This window comes from Rattus norvegicus, chromosome 15 (genome assembly GCF_036323735.1).
Source record: "Rattus norvegicus strain BN/NHsdMcwi chromosome 15, GRCr8, whole genome shotgun sequence".
In the NCBI taxonomy this organism is placed as follows: domain Eukaryota; kingdom Metazoa; phylum Chordata; class Mammalia; order Rodentia; family Muridae; genus Rattus; species Rattus norvegicus.
The window spans coordinates 16,364,219-16,385,308 of NC_086033.1; the positions used below are offsets into that span (position 1 = coordinate 16,364,219).

Here is a 21,090-nt window from a genome sequence, read left to right on the forward strand (position 1 = left end):
GAGACCTGAGACTTACTGCAATTCCCCACATGTAAGGGAAAAAAATTAAGGGGAAAGAATGCTGCACGGTAGATGTTTTAGGGTTTGTTCAAGCGTTACTGCTCATTGATTCACTTTCAAAACATTAAAGCAGACTAGCAAATACCTTACTTCTCTTGTACTCAGATTTGAGAAAGAATGTAATAAAGAGTGGGACAAAACTAAGAAGAAAGGGCGATGTGTTGTCCTGTGGTCCCACTAAGGACCTGCATGATTATTACGGTGCTCTACAATTGCAACTGCATTTTTTGGTGAAAATTGTGGTTTTCTTACCCCATACATTACTTGACCCAGAACATGTGGTTTAGAATTGGTTGAGTCAATGACTTTTTTTCAAGCATCCACGAGGCATCGGTATGGAATATATTGAGGAAAGGATTTTGAATTAAAATGAAAAAGAGGAAGCATAAAAGACCCTTGGTGATAAGAGAGGAGTTTAATTGATATGCATGAGATAGGAAGAACTTAGGAAGGTCATCTCTGCTATCATTCAATTATTCAAAACTTATTTACTATGTTTGCCAGATTGTTTCACTCCCCCCTCCCCCCAGGTGTAAGAAATACTGTAGTCAAATAAAAATCTACTGCAAGGTCTCGCATCCCCGTGGAACAGTAAGACAATAAAAACCACAAATAAACAACTTGCAATGATTTGTGGCAAGAGCCTACTTGAAAACTATTACCAAGGCAGAGGATAAAGGCAGGGAAGAAGGTACAGAAAGATTGCGATGGGATTTTGTTGGGATGTCAGGGGAGGACAAGGGTAGCCATATCTTGGATCAAGTAGGGACTTTGGGGACGTGTTCTGGGCAAAATACAAACATCTTAAGTAATCAAGAAAGAGCTGGAGAGGGGAAAGGAAGAACAGCAGTTAGCTCTTTTCGGAGAAAAGCAAGGAAACGTACTGAGCAGGCTTCCCTTTCAAGAGAAAAAGTCGCGTTTCTTTTTCCATTTGTTAAAAGCTAAAGACCGTGTGATTTATGACAAACATTCCTTTCAAAGGGGAGACTCACCTTAGACACTAAGAATTGGTGTGACTGTCATTTGGCTTCAGTGATTGGTACAGCGTACTTTAGTTCTCTTCGCCTATTGGCTCCTGCGCCTGTCTCCAGATGAGAAGCCATCTTGGCTCCCGCCCCTTACCGCAGGTTGCTGTGGGGATTGTAGTTCGTCCCGTTTGGGCCTGCTGTGGGACTTTTCCCGTCAGCTCCCTGATCCACCCCAGTGGGGACACGCTCAGGCGACACTCCTGTCCCGTGCTCCCGCCCTCTTGCCTTTCATTCCAGCCGACAAGACCTTGGAAGGTAGGGGCGCGGGAGCCAAGCCCAAGTGGAAGAGACTGTGGGGCGCGGGCTGGGTTTCCGTGAGCGTCTGGTCAGTACCCCAGCGGCCCGCGGGGCGGGGACAGGCCAACACCGCTCGCCTGATGGTGACTGTCTCACCCACCTGAGGAGACTTCTCGGGATGCACTCAGGCGCCCCAGCTCTTGAGCACCTGTACTAGTCTCAACCCACCCCTCGGGGTAAACTGAGGCACTGGGTCGCGACAGCAGGTCTACGAGGTGTCATTGTGGCTACCTTTGAATAGTTCGTCAGTTCCATAGGCAAGTGGCAGGAACCCTGACTCAAACAGGTCTGTGTTAAACAGTCACCTAGCTTAGGTGTCCCAAAAGGTTTGAACAGCTGCTAAGGCAGCTGCTAAGGCAGCTACAGAACAGGGCTCACGGAGGACAATGTTTTAGGAAAGAACGTGTGCTTTGATAAGTTAAAACATACAATAAAGAAAAACCCACATCAGTTCACTGTGGTGCGAGAACCTGTCACTGGTTGAATCCTATGCCTTCGTGGTTTTTAATTCACTCGGAGATAGAAAGCTGTAACCGATTGTAGAAGGAAGGAGGTAGGTTGCTGGAATTTAAGCCTATGCTGGACCTCCAGCTCAGCGGTCCCCTTGTGGATAAAAAACAGCCTAATGCTTCCTGCTCTAGTGGACCAGAGAAGCTGTTTGCAGTTGTAATCAGCACCAAGGCCAGGCTCCCGAAATTTTGTCCTTTGAAAACTGCTTATTTTCGGTCTCAGAAATATGCTGAAAATACACAGCGGTTGTTTTAGAGAAATATTAATCAGAGTTAGGCCTGTTTTGCTCAGGGCAGCCCTAAGAGTACTGTGCTTTAAAAACGGATTGTACCTGAAAGCTCCCTTTTAAGGCTCAACACCTTGGCTGCGGAGGGTTCTGGGACTTGTAGTCCCGCCTATTGCAGCTACCAATGTGCCATTTGGCCCGACCAGATGTCTTCTGGGAAATGAAGTCTCACTAAAAGTGCCTCCGGGGGGTAGTCCCTTCCCTTAGAACTACGACTCCCATATGCCCTGTCTTCTTGGCTGCCCTCTTTGTCCACCTGCTTAATTACGCTAAGAGTAAGAGCAATGTTTAGTAATGACCCCGCCCCCTTTTTCTGATTGCAAATGCTATTCAAAGTATTGCATATGAATTTTTTGTTAGAGCATGTTCACATGGTCTCCAAATCATTCTGTAGCTCCTATTAAAAAAAAAAAACTTGGAAAAAAAAAAGGGCTGTCCATGGTTTCACGGTTATATTAAAATTGGGCTACTTTATTGCATATTAGATTCAATTATAAGTTAATCTCCTCTAAAGCACTATGGTAGAGATAACCATTTTTTCTATTCATTGAACTGATTAGGGAACAAAAGTTAGGAAAGTTAAGTAACTTTTTCAAGTTAAGCCTTCTATTAAGAAGTGATGGAATTGTAGCACATTCTGATTGAGAGTTGTGTTCTAGGAAAGGACCCTACCTCCCAGAAGTCAGAGTCTCTGGCTTGTAAGGCTATAGAATACAAAACCTTTCAGTTGCACAACGGTGCTTCCGTAATTAGATACTAAATGCTAATGCTACTAAACTTTTTGAAATTACTGAAGTCCAGTGCAAAGATCTCTCGGAGGAACAATTACTGGGAGTAAAGTTTTCAAAAAAAAATGTTAGCTATGTATGGTTTGAATGCACCTTAATTTCAGCGATGAGGAAACTGGTCCCTGTGAGGCAGAGTAGTTTGTCTGAGGTCACACGGTTGGTTTATATCAGAAATGAATCTCCCCGCCCCGCCCCCAGCATCTTACTTCCAATAGCAGTAAGCTATCAGGAAAGGCAAATGGGTAGCTATTTAGACAATGTTAACCTCCCCCACTCCCAAGATTTGTTCTTTACAGGCCTCACAGCAGGGCCAGTTGCGGTAAAGTCTCTTTCCTAGCTAGTAAACTCGTCCTGTTTCATTAATTCAACACATGTTTTCCTGAGCATCTTCATGTACTCATCTCGTCAGGCATGAGAGACTTTAAATGAAAAGTGCCCAGTGTACCAGAGCTGGAGGGACCATCTCTCATTTTCACGTTAGCCACCAGTCTTTCTCTCATGCCTTGGGTCAAAGGGAAGTGGGTTTCCTGAGGTTTCCTAAAGCTGAATGCTACCATCAGGGCAATGCTTGCCTCCTCCTGGTGTCCTTACCCCACGTCCTTCCTGCAAATATCTGGTGGCATGTATTACAGATGCTTTTGTGTTCTTATCTTAATTTGTATGATCAGCTTCAATATGTTCCATTTCTGTTTCCCGAGTTAGTTTTGTTTTGGTTCCTAATCCACCTTTTTTTTTTTTTTTTTTTGCTTGTTCCTCCAGAGATGAGAAAATGAGGTTTTGATGCTGTTTTTACATTCACAGATATCACAATCTAACACTGATATAAGGCATTGCAAATGTACACATGGCCTGTGTGTTACACAACACTTTGGTTTGAGAAGATGACACAGGGCCCTTCAGTTATGTATTCACAGATATGTAAGCAAGCACCTCTCACGTTTCCCGTGTGAGAGATGATTTCTGGATAATTAAGTAATGACATAACAGCTTTCTGAATTGTTGGCCAAACTCTGTAAATTATTGGCTAAACAGTCAGAACAAGTCACTGTGTACCAAGTTCTTCCCATCAATCTCTGTGACCTCCAGCACTGGCTGGGAACACTTTGGGAACTCGCATTCATTAGCTCCCCAGAGCTCTGCTCCCATAGCCTTTCCTTCAACCTCACTTTTCTCTCTTAATGCAGAAATGCAGCTTTGACATGTAAGATGTATGGTTATGTTACTTTCCACATGAACATGGCAGAGAGAAATCCCAGCCTCTGAGGTCATCTTCCAAGAGCTATATATATGGACGTGCCCATGTCTTTGACTTCTCAGATGACGCAACAATCCAGGTGAAGGCAATAGATATCAATCACTTGGCATCCTGGGATTCAAATCCCAGCTCTTTAAGGCTTCTGTTAGCTCCAACAGTCTGTAGCAGATATATAAATGATATGCCTTGTTTTTTTCATTGTTAATGCAAACTTCGTACATGAAAATAAAATAATTTTTTTGTCCTCTTAGAGTAAGAAAGTGGGCCATAATATTTAAAATGCAAAGTTTTGTCACTCTTGAAAACCCATCTTGCCAGGCTGGTGACATTCTTATGGTCAGGGAGCCGGTGAAGGTTTTATGCAATCCCTGCCTGCTGAGAAGTCTTTGACCTATGTTTCCATGTGGTTATTAAACTTAGACTGGGAAGCAGCTGGCTTATGTCAGTGAGGCCGTTTGTCTACCGGTAGAAATGGAAGAGAAAACCTGGCCCAGGATTTCAGGTTAAATTCAGGCACTCATCCCCCAGTTTGTGAATGACTCAGGGGCAATAGCGAGTGACTTATTTCTAAAGTTGATAGTACTGATAAAGACATCATTTTCTATTACTTAGTGACAGAGAAGGAGGGTTCTCCTTCTCTGAGGGTTCCAGTCAAAAGGAGGAGGTAGGGTCAGGAAGTAAAGGAGATGTGGAGGTCAGTTCTAAACATTGAACACAGGCATATAGCTTGCTCCCGGCTTCTCTAGGTCCCCACTATGGATCTGTTGTAGAAAGCAATGAATGACTAACAGGGAGGTGATCGTGGGATTGAGTGATGGCATAGTTTAGATACAGGTGAGGGAAGGAGGGAGTGCTGGGATTTGGCAAGTAGAATGGAGGTCTGGGCACCCAGGCAAGACATTCAGTGACTGAAGAGGGTGTCAAAGTGAGGTCACACAGACCAGCACAGAGCACTGTGCTGACTAGCTTCTGTCAACGTGACACAACTAGTGCTACCTGGGAAGAGGGAACCTTAGCTGTGGAATTGCCTCCATCAGATTGGCCTGTCGGCCCATCTGTGGGCATTTTCTTGATTAATGATTGATGTGGGTAAGCCCAGCCCACTGTGGGTAGTGCCAGTCCTGGACTGTGGTCCTGTGTTGTATAAAGAAGAAGGGTGATCAAGCCATAAGAAGCAGACCAGTAAGTATAGTCCACCTAATGTCTGTGCCTTGGTTCCTGCTGTGATGTCCCTTCATGAAGAACTGTAAGCCTTATGATAAACTAAAGTTTTCTTCCCCAGTAATAGAGAAAAAATCAGGCAGTGATGTCATACATAGTTCAACATGTATAAGAGCCTTGTGTGATGTTATACACAGGCCAGCATTTACAAGAGCCTTTTGTGATGTTATACACAGTCCAGCATCTACAAGAGTCTTGAACTTTCTTCCAAGGGAATTTGGGAAACCACTTAGCAGTCTCAAGTGGAGAAATAAAATGTTTGCATATTTTTAAAAGTATCGATTCAATGTGTATAATGTATAATAAATCAGTGACAAGCCAGTAGTCAGTGTGGAAAACATATTTACAACTGTGCTTGCTGTCTACACACACACACACACACACACACACACACAATTTATTATATACACATATACACATGCATATAGTTCATTATACACACAATTTATTATATACATATATAATCCATTACACACATATTTATTATACATACAAATGTATACTTTATGATGCATACATATGCCATTATACACATATCTATATAATTTATTATACACACATAAAATATATTTAATTCATTTTACATACACACACAGGCACACACATAGGCACACATACATGCACACACAAAAAAATAGAAGCTTCCTATTAAAAAGACAGGCTTTCTGGTCTACTCCAGTTCTATCAGTGGCTCTACCACTGAAGAGAATGACACCTCATCCCACAGCAAACATTCATTTTTAAAAATTCTCTGAGGCTTCTTGAGCCCCTTATGTATTCGTGTTGAGATGTTGATGGATGCATCCTTGTGAGGATGATGTGCAGGTAATCACGTGAATTTGTTAGTGTATCATCCATGCCTTATCTAGAAGACATATGTCTATAGAACACATGAATTTGTTAGTGTAGTATCCATGCCTTATCTAGAAGACGTATGTCTGTAGGATCCATTCTCTCCATACCCCTCTACTAAGATGTTCCCTGAGCCATGAAGGAGTGATTGACAGATTTGTTTCTCGAATATTAGTGTGCACCCATGTGTCCTGATGACTTAAAAATGTGGCTGGTAGATTTGGAATGGACCAGAAAACCAGCCTTCCTGATAGACTCTTGATGTTGCTTCATGGACTGTACTCTCAATGGCAAGAATTTAAGCAGTTCTAAAGTCTGTCTGTGAGAATTGAGATGAGAATAGGTAAGAGGATGAGATTAGGTAAGATGGATGTAAGCCAACCTAGGCTACCAGGTATGACACTGTCTGAAAAAAGTCAACTAACTAAAAATAAATAAACAAAATCATAATGTTTTGCATTCTCTTTCGTGCTTCCTTGTTATCATATTTTGAATATTGAACAGAATACACTATTTCCAATTCTACTGCTTTACCTTACACGTCACAGGTCATGTCTGGAAATTCTTCAACCATTTCTATATACTTAAGCATTATTGGTGCAGGAGAATTGAAATATCTTTTCCTTATTCATCCTAGTCTCATGGCCAAGGGACTCCCCTTTCTCTCTACTCCCCTTCTCTCAACAAAAGACAGGTGAACAATCTTTGAAATGTATGCACATTTATGTAGTGTAAGGTTTAGATTACATGGAGTCCTTGTGAAGCAATGACAACTTGGCGTTGGGTGAACATGTCTCTTTGTGTTAGGCTTGCTGAAGTAGATTGAGGTATGGAGAGTAGGGATTATAGGAGTATGCAGATTGACTAAGGGGTGGGTGCTGCTGTTTTCCTCTTGACATTTCTCAGGGGATTCAAATCCCATAGTTTTGGAAGGAGAGTCTGGAGAGTAGCATTTGAAGGCTATGGGAGGGAAAGATGTGAGATGTCTCACCTAAGGCTCTCCCGGAACTTGATGAATAACTCCAGGTTGTGTCCTGGGGATACATCCTCTGTCCACTCACAGTGCCACCTTCCTCCCCGAGCCATGTTGTGTCCCTAGCTTTGTGTGCCTAAGTCATGATTCTCCTTATGGGGACTCTCAGGTTGAGTTCTCTTCCTGGTATTTTGTTAATTTCATCTTCATAACTGGAAGTAAAAAAAATCAATACATTCATTAAAGCCATGTTAAAAAATTTTTTTCTGAACCTGTGAGTGCTGCACACGGTCTAAAGAACCATTGAGAACAAAATGCAAGCTGCTCTCTCTAATGACATTCTCTGTTTCCGGTGCAGTTGTCTGGAATGCACGGCTTCCTTGGAGCTGCTGTTTGGAAATCCGGTTCCTTTTCTTAAATAATTACAACTCCCCCCCCCCCCCATTTTCCATTGGCAGAGTAATTAATATAATTTGATTAAATCCCTTTTATTTTATGAATCATTGATATTGTAGAGACTGAGGAGGAAGAAAACTTCCCCTACCCACTTAGATCCTGCTTCTAGGGCCCTTAAAATTAAATGTACAGATTGAAGAGCTTTTTTTTTTTATTGTATGTGCATGTGGAGGACTTTAGAGAAGAAACACTTGGATGAGGAAGGTAGTGCTGGGGCTCGCATACCTTCTGGAGTGAGAGCAGGGAAAGGAAGAGGTGATGTGGTCTGTATTCTGGAGTAGACACAGATGGGAGGGCGAGCTGGGGAAAGATGCCTGGAGACACAGATGAGAAATGAAGGCTGTTTCGTGAGGTTTCCTGTGCACACAGTTGCTCTCTTTTTCAGAAGGAGAGGGAACCCTTTTACAAACACATCTACTTCACAAAGGGAAGTAATGCCCGGCTATCAGCTTGCAGGAGAGATAGTGAAAAGAGCCCTCCCTCCCCAGGCTGCTGTTTAACTGCCATCACACAAGATAGCCTCTATTCCAAGGTGGCATGTTTAGGCGAGGCGAATTCTGATCACTGCCAGAACTCTTTCTTTTTAAAAGCATTTCCTTCCCCATAGAAAATGTGCAAACTTATGTTTGAATATTTATATTTAAAATCTTACTAAGAGCCTAGGAGTATTCTTGCCCTGAATATATATTAACCAACATTGTAATTTTATTTGCCAGCATTTGCTGAGTCTCTCTACTCAATAGGGGGCTATTTTACAATGTAGTAGCTTTATTTGCCTGGTGCGTTGACTCCATAGAGAGAAAAGGCAAGTTCAGGAAGAGGAATATTATTGCCATTAGGCTCGATATAGTTAAATATCACATTTGTAAGAGTCATGGCATTTTTAGAATTATGGCCTATGTTTCCGGTTAATGATTAATTAAGCATGAATTAAATATGAATAAAGGAGAAAATTGAGAAAGAGAGGGAAAAGGTACAGTTGCTGTATTCTGGAAAGGTAGGACAAGTTCTGAGTCTGTGTGGTTATTAGCAACCCTCTCTTTTTCTCTCTCTCTTTCTTTCTCTCTCTCTCTCTCTTTCTTTCTTTCTTTCCTTCTTTCTTTCTTTCTTTCTTTCTTCCTTCCTTCCTTCCTTCCTTCCTTCCTTCCTTCCTTCCTTCCTTCCTTCTTTCAGGTTTGCCTCTTTCTTTTAGCAATCAGAATTCTATTAAAATTCAGTGTGTTTGGCGGTTTCTCAGACTCCCAGTTACTCGAGTTAAAAACCATCATAGATAATGTTGAGGTGCCAGTACTCCCTATGAGGTTTAATGCATGTGTATTTTATTTGGAGGAGATTACAGCCTGTAGTCATTTAATCAGTGAAGTTTGTGGTATGTGGTAGGAACAAAATTTTCATTTTCTTCAAGGCTTGAGGTCTCCTTTTTATGTCTTCAGTTGGAAAAAAAAAAAAACCACCCAAATCCAACAACAAAAATAAAATTTTGCCTTTGTCTTTAGATTCTGCGTTACACAGAGGACAGTATCCCCATTGTATCAGGAGCTGTCTAAGCAATGGCTACAGGATTTTTTTTACACAGAACAAAAGCCTTAGGACAGGTGGAGAGAAGAATTAAATCCTGCCTTTAAAAAAAAAAAAAAAAAAGACTGTGTACTGGAATACTGACAACTCCTGTGTAACCTTCTCAAGGATGACCCTGCAGAAAGGAAAGGCTGTGGGAGGAAGCAGAGAATGAAAGGAAGAGAGACATGTCCATGGTTGATAAATAGCAAGAAAAGGGTGGTTGAGGGGAGCCGTCATCTGTATAAATAAAGCGAAGTTGGCATGCCAGTCACTACATTATATGAAAGCAGGAGGTCTCTTTTCAGCGTTTGGCCCACTCTTTGCATCTAAACAGTCCTTACTTTCCAGAATACAACAACTATCCCTCCTTTCTCTCTTTCTCAGTTTCCTCTTTAATTCATATTTAATTCATGCTTAATGAGTCACTAACAGGAAACATAGCCGTCATTCTAAAAACGCCATGACTCTGACAAATGTGATATTTAACTGTCTGCTGCTTTAAGGTATAGACCCCTGCCCACTTAATCAAGTGGGGACATGTTAGAGAAATGAATGGTTATATTTATTCCAGGACAGTGGAAACAAAGGTACTCGTCTGGTTTGGATGTGATGCATTTTCCCCAAAGGCCCCTGTGCTATGGGATTGGTTACCAATTGACTGGGTCCAGGGAAGTGAGGACCATGAGGACTTTGACCTAATCAACAGGGGTTTGTTTCATGATAGATTTCATTTGATAACATTACTGAGAGATAGTGGGGACTTTAGGAGTTGGGGCATAGCTAGAAGAATGAGGACACACAGGGTGTGCCTTTAAAAGGCTTGTCTGGTCCCAACTCCCTCCCCGCATCTCTGTTTGTGCTTCCTGGTTGCCATTATGTGAATAGCTTCCTTTCCTTACACACTCTTGTGCTTTTTGCTCTCACTAAAGGCCCAGAAATGCAGAACCAAGTGATATTCTACTAAAGTCTCGGAAACTGTGTGCCTAACTACAAAATGTCTTCTCACATACAGTTTTCTCTCAGGTATTAATAATAGTGTCTAAAATCTGACTGCCAGAGAGAGGTACCAAGTTCTCTTGAATCACTTAGGGTCTGGGTAATTCTAACTTGTACCCAGCACTGCAGCGTTCCTTAGAAAGCAGTCCACCAAGATAGATGAAGCAAAGAAGTGCAGGCCGACAGGAGCCGGATGTAGATCGCTCCTGAGAGACACAGCCAGAATACAGCAAATACAGAGGCGAATGCCAGCAGCAAACCACTGAACTGAGAACAGGACCCCCGTTGAAGGAATCAGAGAAAGAACTGGAAGAGCTTGAAGGGGCTCGAGACCCCATATGTACAACAATGCCAAGCAACCAGAGCTTCCAGGGACTAAGCCACTACCTAAAGACTATACATGGACTGACCCTGGACTCTGACCCCATAGGTAGCAATGAATATCCTAGTAAGAGCACCAGTGGAAGGGGAAGCCCTGGGTCCTGCTAAGACTGAACCCCCAGTGAACTAGACTGTTGGGGGGAGGGTGGTAATGGGGGGAGGATGGGGAGGGGAACACCCATAAAGAAGGGGAGGGGGAGAGATTAGGGGGATGTTTGCCCGGAAACCGGGAAAGGGAATAACACTCGAAATGTAAATAAGAAATACTCAAGTTAATAATAATAATAATAATAATAATAATAATAATAATAATAATAATAAAAGAAAGCAGTACACATGCATTGAAATATGGAAAGAATGTGGCAACTATAATCAGGTCAACTTCAAACTGTAACTTTAATACAAGACATACCAAATATAACATATTTTAGAGTTTTCAGATTTTTACCACCATATTTAGGATCTTAGTTTTTATTTGCTGAAACATATCCACTTGAGCATAATACCCAAATAATTAACATGGATTGAAGGCGTTCCAGCTTGGGTTATGAGCCTACCACTTAGAACTCTCCCTACCCATGGTGAAGTCTGCTGTGACCTGCTAGGCTGGGAGCATATTCCTAACACTGAGATGAGAGGTTTGCCCAAAGGGAGCGGGCATACCTCATGTGCACAGCTTGAATACAGAGATGGTCTGATTACATGGAGATGGGGATGCTTTGAGCAGAGGGGAAATGATCCTGGGGCTATAAAACCAACAGGTGGCCACTGCAGTGTGAAATCCTAGGGGCTAAATTCTTCTGGCTTAGGGGTTGAAAAAAAAGGGTAGGCAGCTTTACTAACCAATGGCCACAGATACATCTGCAGCTGAGGCCCCCTCTTGGCTCTGTGGAGCAGGGGATAAAGCATCCTCTAAGCTTAGGCTTCCTTTGGCCTCTTGAACTTCCAGGAGGCAGCAGGCCAAGGTTTCCCTGGCTTGGAGGAATTGTCTGGGCTTGCTTTCTGGTGCAGACTGAACAGCTGGGTCCAATCCTGTGGGTCAAGGGCTGGCTGGAGCTGCATGTGTGGGTCCCAGGGAGGCCAGAAACATCTGTGTTTTCAGTACGTTCTAAGTTGTTGATCATGGTGAAGTCCATGGCCTTCACTTGAAGTAGCAAAGTTCTGGATCTTCATGACATCTGTATGTTTAGGTTTTGTGTAACAGAATGGGAAAGACTTGCTTAGAATTCAGGAATCCTCTTTTCTGGCCATTCATATACCTGTCCTTCTGTGTATCTGTCTGTCTTCACTGTTGGTCAAGGACTGTTTTGAACGCCTTGTTCCAGTGTGCAGGTCTTAGTCTCTCCAAGGTAGATATAATAGTACACACTTTATTAGTAGGCCTGGATTTGGTGATAATGGTGGTCTCCATGGGGTTATGTTCTGAATGCTTGTTTAGCAGCTGGTTGCCCTAGTTTGGGAGGGCGTGGCACCTTTAGGAGGAAGGCTATTGCTGCTAGCTATACCCAGCCAGTGGTTCCCATATCAATCACCCTTTGCTTCCTGCCTACTAGGATGGAAACAGGTTTCACTGCATACTTTTGCTGCTGTGACCTGCCTTCCTATCATGATGGTCTCAAGCTGTGAGCCAGTGTGAGTCCTTCCTGTCTTAAGTTGTTTTTCTCAGTTATTTCATTATTGATGCAACGATAACTAAAAGGATATTACCACAATATCTTTTGTGTAGTGAGAACCTGATAAATGAAATTATTCTTAAAATATTTTTTACATTTTTACTGTTTTTGAGCTCAGGTATCCAGGTACATTCAACCCAAACCATGGGTCTTAGTCACCAACTACATGAGTTTGATCTGGTTTCTTGTCTCAGGAAATACAATTTCCTCATTTTTAAAATGGTGATGGTGCCTCGAGAGGTGGCACACAGCTGTAGTCTCAGTGCTTGGGAGTCCGAGGCAGGCAGATCTCTGAGTTTGAGGTCAGCCTGGTCTACAGAGAGAATTCCAGACAGCCAGGACCATACAGAGAAACCCTGTCTCAAACAACAATAACAAAAAGGAGGGGATTGAAGCGATGACTACTTAATGTTGTGAATCTTATGCGTATGGAACACTATGTGAGGTATGGATGTAACCGTCAGATAGAGAGTTGTGGCAGAGAAGGGAAATAAACAGGCAGAACGTGTTATTTAAAGACCTCAAGTCCAAGAATGTCGAATACTGTGATTAAAGGGGAAGTGGGTATCCTATCTAGATAAAACAGCCAGGGATATTGAACAGACACTAACATAAAGGGCGGAAATGGATCTGGCCATAAACATGGGTAGAATGGCATTCTCAGCAGAAAGAACATACGTCAGATGGTAAGATGGGAAAGAACTTGCCATCCTTAAAGGAGGCGTCTGTGGTTAGTAGAGATTGACAGGGTGACTAGATGAGGTTGGCCATAAGGCAAAGCTCTATAGGGCCTGAAACTGAAGCACAGAGTCCAGCTAATTGTACCTGGGCCTCAGTCCTCCAGCTCGAGCTTGCTTCTTGATGTCTGGGGTCTTCTTCATCTGGCATACCACCTAGCATCTTCTCCTAGACTTCCTCCTTGTTACTAAAACATGAGTTTTCTTCTTAGCTGATGTGTACTGCCTCCTATCTCCTTATGCTTCTGCCTTCAGTAGGGGTACCGAGTGTGTCCTTCCTGGTCTGATAAATCTCCTATGTGACCACAAAAATCAAGAAGAGGGCCTTGCTGGAGGGATGCAGATGAGCGGGAAGACCAGGATAGAGAGAAGAGATATTGAGAGTTGACTGAAGGAAGAAGCAATGCAGTATGTTTAGATCATGGCTCCAATACTCATTTGAAAAGAGCTTTATGACTCCTGCCTGAATCCTCTTACTAGCACTTCCTTATTTGAAAATTGGAAAACTTCTTGGAAGGTGGAGAAGTGACTCAACATGTATCATGGGTGGAGTCAATAACATGGTATTAACCGTAGGTTCCTCGGAGCTAGGTCCTGTGTATTTTGCTTTCTTGACTCCTAGACTTAACAACAACAACAACTACAACAACAAACAAAAAACAACCAACAAAACCTCCAGCCTTTATTTTACTCATAATGTCTTGATGAAAACCTGTATTTGCTCCACAGAGTGCATGCTACAGAAAGACAGAAGCATAATGGCTATTCATCTATGGCCATTTCCTCATTGTTCATTCACTGCTAAAGTTTACACTGCCCCCAGGTTGTGTCTATGCTGTTCATGCTGCAGTGACTTCTTTCTCTGGTCTATCGAATTTTACCTGATGGAGAGTAGAGGTAAGGAGTCATTCTTGACATCTGAACTTGCATAGTGAGTTTCCATCGAACGGTAGGGCTCATAAGTGGCACAGCAATGTTGTCTGTCTTTCCTCTCTAGCTCCATGAGGGCAGGGCATTGCTGTCCTGTTTAACCTTCTGCCTTAGATGATCCATGTATGATCCAATGTATGATCCATGGTCACTAACCATTCCATTTAAGGCTCACTATTACCAGTAAGATCTGAAAGTCCGGATTGTTCTGATGTTTGTTTATCTTAGTAGATGGGTGGTTTATGTTGAACAAATAAAGGGAATTTCAATGTTGAGCCATCAATGTGGGACTCATAAGAAGCGTCTCTGTCATCTTGCTCTTTAGACTGACTTGTGACTTTGTTTTTCATGTAATGTGCCATTCTGAGCTGAGGACCCAATCCCTCCGTACCTCATGGTATTTGTAAAGAGAGGTGATAACACCGCTAAGCTTAGAGGTGTTGTGAGTATCAAGTGAGGTGGTTATAAGTCATATCGTAGGAAGTATCTGGTGCAGCATTCACAAGATTCTACCTCAGACAGAATGTGTGGGATTAGATCTGTCTGCCTAGTTGCAGCTAACAGTTACAGGTCTGTCAGTTTTAACATTGACAATCACAGGTCAGCTGGGCCCATATAAAGTTATAACACCTTATATTCACTTTATCATCCAATAAATAAAAAGACCATCAGTTCTGGGCATGAAGAGTTTACTAAAAATGTCAATGAATACCACCTAGGATTCAGCATAAAAAATAAATGCTGGTTGATGCTGAAGACAGGAATATAAATCAGAAAACAAACACATCTGCAGTACTGTAGTATTTAAATGCTGCCTCATAAACACTTAAGATTCTCATTAGTCCAACAGCAGAAAGTGATAAATATTAATATTTGTCATCAAAGAGAAAGCTTTGAAACCAAAGCAGAGTAAACAACAGTCATCTTTCAAGGATTACATAATTCTGGGTGAATTTTTAATTCAGTAGCCTCAAGCCTCTTTTTTTTTTTAATTCTATATGAGGAAAGCTATTTTTATCTGCTACATAAGTATGAAAGATGTGCAGTTAATTTAAAAATTCAGGTGTTTGGCTGATTCCAATAACATTTGTAAGAACTAGGTCTGCTATGTCTAAAGTCTGAAGAAGACCCGTGTGACTGAGTGCATGCTTCTTTTTTGATCTTGGATTCCATTGCAACAGAATGGCACTGGAAATGGGCTCCAGATAGGGCGTGAAAACTCATGGCTAGCTTGTCTTTGCTGCAGGGTCTCTCCCCACTTGACCAGCTCTGAAGGTGCCCGGAAGCACGTTCTGCAGTGGACTCAGGGAGCAGGAGGACTCACACACACTTGACTGCGACCAGGCCTGTTTTGCTTCAATGTTTAAGCAAGGAAACTCACTTTGGGAGAGCATTATTCTGTCACCAAGGAGCAGAGTAGTGGCAGTTGGGAGACTGCAGGGCCCAGCCCTGGTTCTCACCTGACATGCACGTCGAGACTCATTTTCCACTTCAGTGACGCCAGAGTTTGAAGCAGATCATTCTAAAATCCTATCACTCTCCAGCATGCAGTGCCGTGGGTAGAGATGCTCTGGGCTTGAGTGAGCCCTTTTCTTAAGGCAGAAGGGTAACGTAGATAGGTTGTGTTGTTGTTGTTGTTGTTGTTTTTTAATGTAAGTTAGTAGATCCTTAGCTGTCTTATTCATTACACGAAAAGAGTACAAGGGTGTTGTAAACACAGGAAAGATGTATTCAAAAGCATCAAGTGCTATATTTGGCAGAACATAGGATTTGTTGATAATGTTGATAATGATTGACGATGTGGTGGTATTTCAATTGCTGTCTTTTTATTGTTTGAGAAAATATGAATATAGATCATGTTGTTATATATCATGTATGCAGATTGTTGTTGCATACTATGTTTGTATTTTGATAGCACTTTTCTGTCTCTTTATACCTCAATTTCTTCATCTGAAAATGATGATAGTAAGACAATATACCTCATTTGTGAGTGTAAGTATTAAGCAAGAAAATATATAAAATCACAAAGGATATTTCCTGGTAGCTTTTGCTCTCTCTTGCTCTTCTCTTCTCTGCTCTCATGTCCTCTTCTCTGGCCCTTCTCTCCCCATCCCCCATTCCCTCCATGTGCCCATGGCTGGCTTCCTTTGTTCCTCCCCTCTTATACTCTTCTTCTCTCATTAAACCTCTCCATGTGGAAAAAAAAATTCCTGGTATACAGCAGTAATCTTTCATCAATTATTTGGGGGGTTATTTTTATTAGTAATCAAAATACTTTAAGAGAACTCCACAAACAAGACACATGGTCCAAGAGGTTTTCCCTAAAGGTCTGATTTATTGAGGTCCATAGGGGAAATGGAGTTAGATCAGTGCTGGGGAATCAAGATCCAAGATTAATTCTTAAGCCAAATGTTGAGGCCTTCTTAAAATCCAACATTCCAGGTCCTCAGACATAGGTCTATATACACCTGTGTTCCCACATTGGCAAAGAAAACGAATTAGGATCCCTTCCTTAGACCAGATTGGTGTGGGCCAGGCATGAAAACAAGAACTTTGCATGCTCTCAGTTCATCCTGATAGCAGCTCTGAGTCAGAGTCAGAAGTGCTGGTTACCTGTGCTTTCCCAGAGAGACAATGAAAGCCCAGAGGGGTAAAAGAATGCTCAGGCACATCCAGCTGGCAAGTGGTGGACCTTCCTATGGATCCAGCTGTCTCCATTAGGGCGGGGATCTCTCCTGGCAGATGCCATCAGAAGGTTGACCTGGTTCGTAGCTTCTTCTTCCCTGTATGTTTCCCTGTGTGTATCTGATGGAGAGGGACCCTCTTTTCCTCAGTGACACAGCAAATTAACACTCAATTTTATTGTTTTCAAGATCATTTAGTTTCAACTAAGGGGGTGAATTTCAATGGAGAATGGACTTATTTAAGGCAATGTCAATATTTTTCTCAAATTGGCAACATCAAAACTGTGTTTACGGGATTAAAGAAAACATACTGCATTTATGTAATGCAAACTCACTTCAAAATATCATATTTCGGTATCATTCCTCATAGCATAGCTTGCAGCTGTTGGCATCAGTCTATTTTTGATACCCGAAAATAAATTGTTTCTTGCTAACTCCCTTGAGTCTATGGGCAGATATCAGACAAGTTTGGAGTCTATGAGGCCAACATTTTGATCAGAGGGCCCAGAACATTCTATAAGACGATGTTGTTAAACTAACTTGCATAACTACATCATCTTACTTATTTTAGATGCAGGAGTATTCTCTAAATAAAATGGCATCGCTACGTCACCACTGCCTGGTCTCGCTGATGTCCTTGGATGGAGACCACCCATCTTAGCTCATTTGTCCTTCATGCCTCATGGAGATAGCTCCTTTTCATGCATCATTGTCCTGGGTATGTTTTGACATCCTTATTGTTGCCAGTATACTCTTCCATTAGAACACAACATTACCACACCTTAACCTTTCCTAATTGTTAAACCTTTAGGTTCCCTCCACCTATTTTTTTTCCTTTCATTTTCTCTGGTACATACTAATGAAGAATTTGCATGCAAATGTCATCATACCCATGGTTGGAGAATCTGGGCCACATCGCAAGCTTCAGACAGGATTATGCACCTCACTTTTTGCACATGGCAGGCGGGCCTCATCTATAGACTTAGGATTCTTTTAGCTGCTTCTCCTCAGCCATGCTGTGCAGGAATTTCAGAAGATAACTATAAAGCCAGAAGCTGCTGGGACAATTAGCCACATCATTCTTCAGGCTCCACTGGCTGAACAAAATAAACACTCTGGTTTGACTTCTTCAGCCTAAAGCAAGTATATGTTATTCAATATGTTAATCTCTTACCACTGTTTATTTATTAATGGTGGATTAGTGAATATTGCTAATCAAATCGCACCATAATATATACCATTAAGTATGACAGAATGCCTTCAGCTGCAAGTTACAGAAAACCTAATTTAAGTTGGCTGAAACAAATAGAGGGAATGGCTTGTGCATAAGGAAAAAAAATCTAGAAATGAGTGTCTGCTCAGTCCATCAGAGATGTAGGGGAGTATCTTCAGTGCTCCTGTCCTTTTCTGGTGGTCTTGGGAGAGCAGTTGTATTCCAGGAGTGAGGGAGAGGTGACAGAGGAGAGTGAGGAGTGTCACATTCTGTCCATCCTGGGAGTTGTTAGCCTGATGTGTTACTGCAGAGGCAATGTGTTCACTGTAGAAACGATCTCATCTGCAGTCTTGCCTCCTGTAGGAAATCATTGTTCTCGTTCCCATGTCTGTCTTTCTGGTTTAGTCATAAATGCCCATGTGCACAGAAGGCTAAGATGCCTCATGTTGCCTTTGTGTGGTCAGCACCCAGGTCCATGCCTAGAACCTGGCCGTGTTGATTCCCTGTGCTACTTTGTACTCCCATCAACTGCCGGTGGTTACAGCCTTCTTTTGGTTCTTAATTCTTAGTGGAGATAAGGAGGACAACATTGAGTGGTGTGTGTGTGCGTGTGTGCGCGCACGTGTGCGCGTGCGCGTGTACATATGGGGAACCTATTTATTGAGTCAAGCATTCTGAAGTGAAGTTTCTTTTCTGTTACTCTTTCTACAACCTAGCCTCTGTTCTCATCTTCTAGGGAGACACTGAGAAAAATGTCTTCCCTTCTTTTATTTCATCTCAGGGGTTTTGTTTTGTGTTTTTGTTTTTTAATACACACTGGAAAAGGTACAGACATTATTTCTCTTCCTTCCTTGTACAAAGAATAACGTGCAGTACACATGGTTTTGTGCATTACTTTATTTGATTTGACTGCTGTATAATCTTCCATTATGTGAATATTCCATAGTTTTATTGATCTGTTCTCCTGTCTAGGCTTATTTGAAACCTGTGTCTTTCCAAGCTGACTGGGCCCAAGTGAACCATTGTACTCCAGCCCTGCAGCTACGCCACTAATAGGAGGAGGCAGATGCATCTTAATTTCTTATCCGACTGCCTGGGCTCCGGCACACTTTAACTTTGCCTCCAGTGTGTAGTTGGCAATGTCTGAATATTCCGAATCTCCCAAGAAAAGAAGAATTTCCGAGTGGTTTCATGCTCTTTGGAGACCGCTTGGTTGTGTTAGTCTCTTTCCTTATCAGATACTTTTGTGTTCTGGCTTGGGTCATGAGCTAATCTCTTTGTCTCATCCCAGGAATCATGAAAGTTATGCAGGACGGCAGTTCTGTGCCCTCTGCCTTTTGAGGAAGCTCATCTCCCAGTTTAGTGAGCCGCGTGCTTTGACATCTGCACCATTTTGTATCGCTAAAGGCAAATGGAAACAGGGGGTTTTCTTCCTGGTTCTTTTAATTGAGCAAAAGAGTGGAGGCTCATTCAAAGGGAATACCACAACCCTATCCCATGTATATTCTTCCACCATTCAGAATTACACCAGGTGATGAGCGAGGACATAAAGGTATCTGGTTTGCCATTTCTCTGCGACGTAGTCCCTTGGACGTAGACCTACAAGATGAGTAGGCATCCCATGTCAAATGCACAGCACTGGTTTCTTTGTGAGCCCTTCCAGATTCTGCCCAACAAGTCCCCTTGTAGTTTCTCCCTCCGCTCCCCTTGCACAGAGCAGCCGCTGTTTCTTCCCCTTTCTCTGTCTAGAGCGGTAGTGCTTTTCAACCTCCCTGATGCTGCAACCAACCCTCTAATCAGTCCCTTGTGTTGTGGTGACCTTTGATTTTGCTACTGTTGCAAATCATAAAGTAAAAAATTGATATGCAGGATATCTGATATGTGACCCCAAAGGGGTTATGACCCACAGGTCCGCTGTCCACAAAGGGAAGGACTAGGCTGGACATTGGATTCCACTGCCTAGTACGGGGACCTGGCACATAAGAAATGCTTAGGAAATATTTGCCAACCTAATACTGACTGTTAGCATATATAAAAGACAACTTCTGGTACCCATTAAAATCTGACTTGACTAGTAAACATAGCCAAGAACTTTCAGATATTTTTTAAGTGAAATTTCCCTTCAGATGACAAATTCCCACGAATCTGTAAGACAGGGATAGATAAATTTCTGGGCACACTTTACCCAATGTCTTCTAGTTCTAACATTTTGCAGAACTGTAGTTTAAAATCCATAGTCAGGAAAGTGGCATGGATGGAATCTATTCATGTCATTTGTAGCGTCCTCGTCTTCTTTGGATGTTTGGTGTTATCTACTTTTGCTGGTGGGTGTTTTTGAATTCTGTAAGGATGACTTCTTTATCACAAACACTTCTGTGATAACCAATTGTCACACTTCTTAAATTCCTTAGAAACAGAGAATGCTAACGTTGGAATAGAACTTTCCTAGCTCGGGGACAAATTGATGTAGAACAGAATAGGAGAAAGCATACAATTCCATTTAATGTTTCCATGAAGTAGGGGCCCTCATACGGAAACCCAAACCCTTAGTTGGGGGTGTAGTTGGGGGTGTAATTGAGGGTGATTATTTACATGGAAAATTGGGTGAAGAGCAGTAAATTCTGATAATGTAACAGGGAAATGGTACTTGGGCTCAAGAAATTTACTGGGATTAGTGTAATTCTCTTGGTCCAGAATCACTTGTATTTCAACATCTGGCCCATGGTGTTACTTTCTTGTATGGAAGATACCTTTGGTATAAACATGTCAGTTCCTATCTTGCAGAAGAAGGGACGCTCAAGCATGCTTATTGCTCCTGCTGGTTTTTAAGTCCCTGTCCTTGTGTTAAAGCAGCATAGTTAGGATGGGATATTTTGCAATCCTTCAAAGGTGGAATGGGGATCATAATGGTTGGCACATTGTCTTTACATGCAGTAGCTACAGACTGTTCATGTTAAAGCATCTGCTGAAGCCATTGCTGGTAGCTTATGGCTACAGACATTAAGCACAAAACTCTGCCATGTTAGCATCCCAACTCAGACACTGGGCTTTTAGAGCCAGATTCAACCCCTGCTTATGCTAATACAAGTTTTAAAATTGATTTTGGATCATGAGGATGGATTTTGAGTTTGGAAAGAAAATAATTCCAATGGCACACTCTGGGGTTTAGCAGAAAGGGCAGGCACACTCA

General features: G+C 42.2%; 1 protein-coding gene across 4 annotated transcripts in view; it reads left to right on the top strand.

The window, feature by feature from the left end:
• Positions 1–1,182: 1,182 nt before the first annotated feature.
• Fhit (fragile histidine triad diadenosine triphosphatase) overlaps positions 1,183–21,090 on the top strand; it is a 1,507,501-nt gene continuing 1,487,593 nt past the window's right edge. For all 4 annotated transcript variants that reach the window (XM_063274603.1, XM_063274602.1, XM_039093632.2 and 1 more), the window contains exon 1: positions 1,183–1,343. The gene's annotated coding sequence lies outside the window, so the exon portion shown is untranslated. The remainder of the gene's footprint in view (positions 1,344–21,090) is intronic.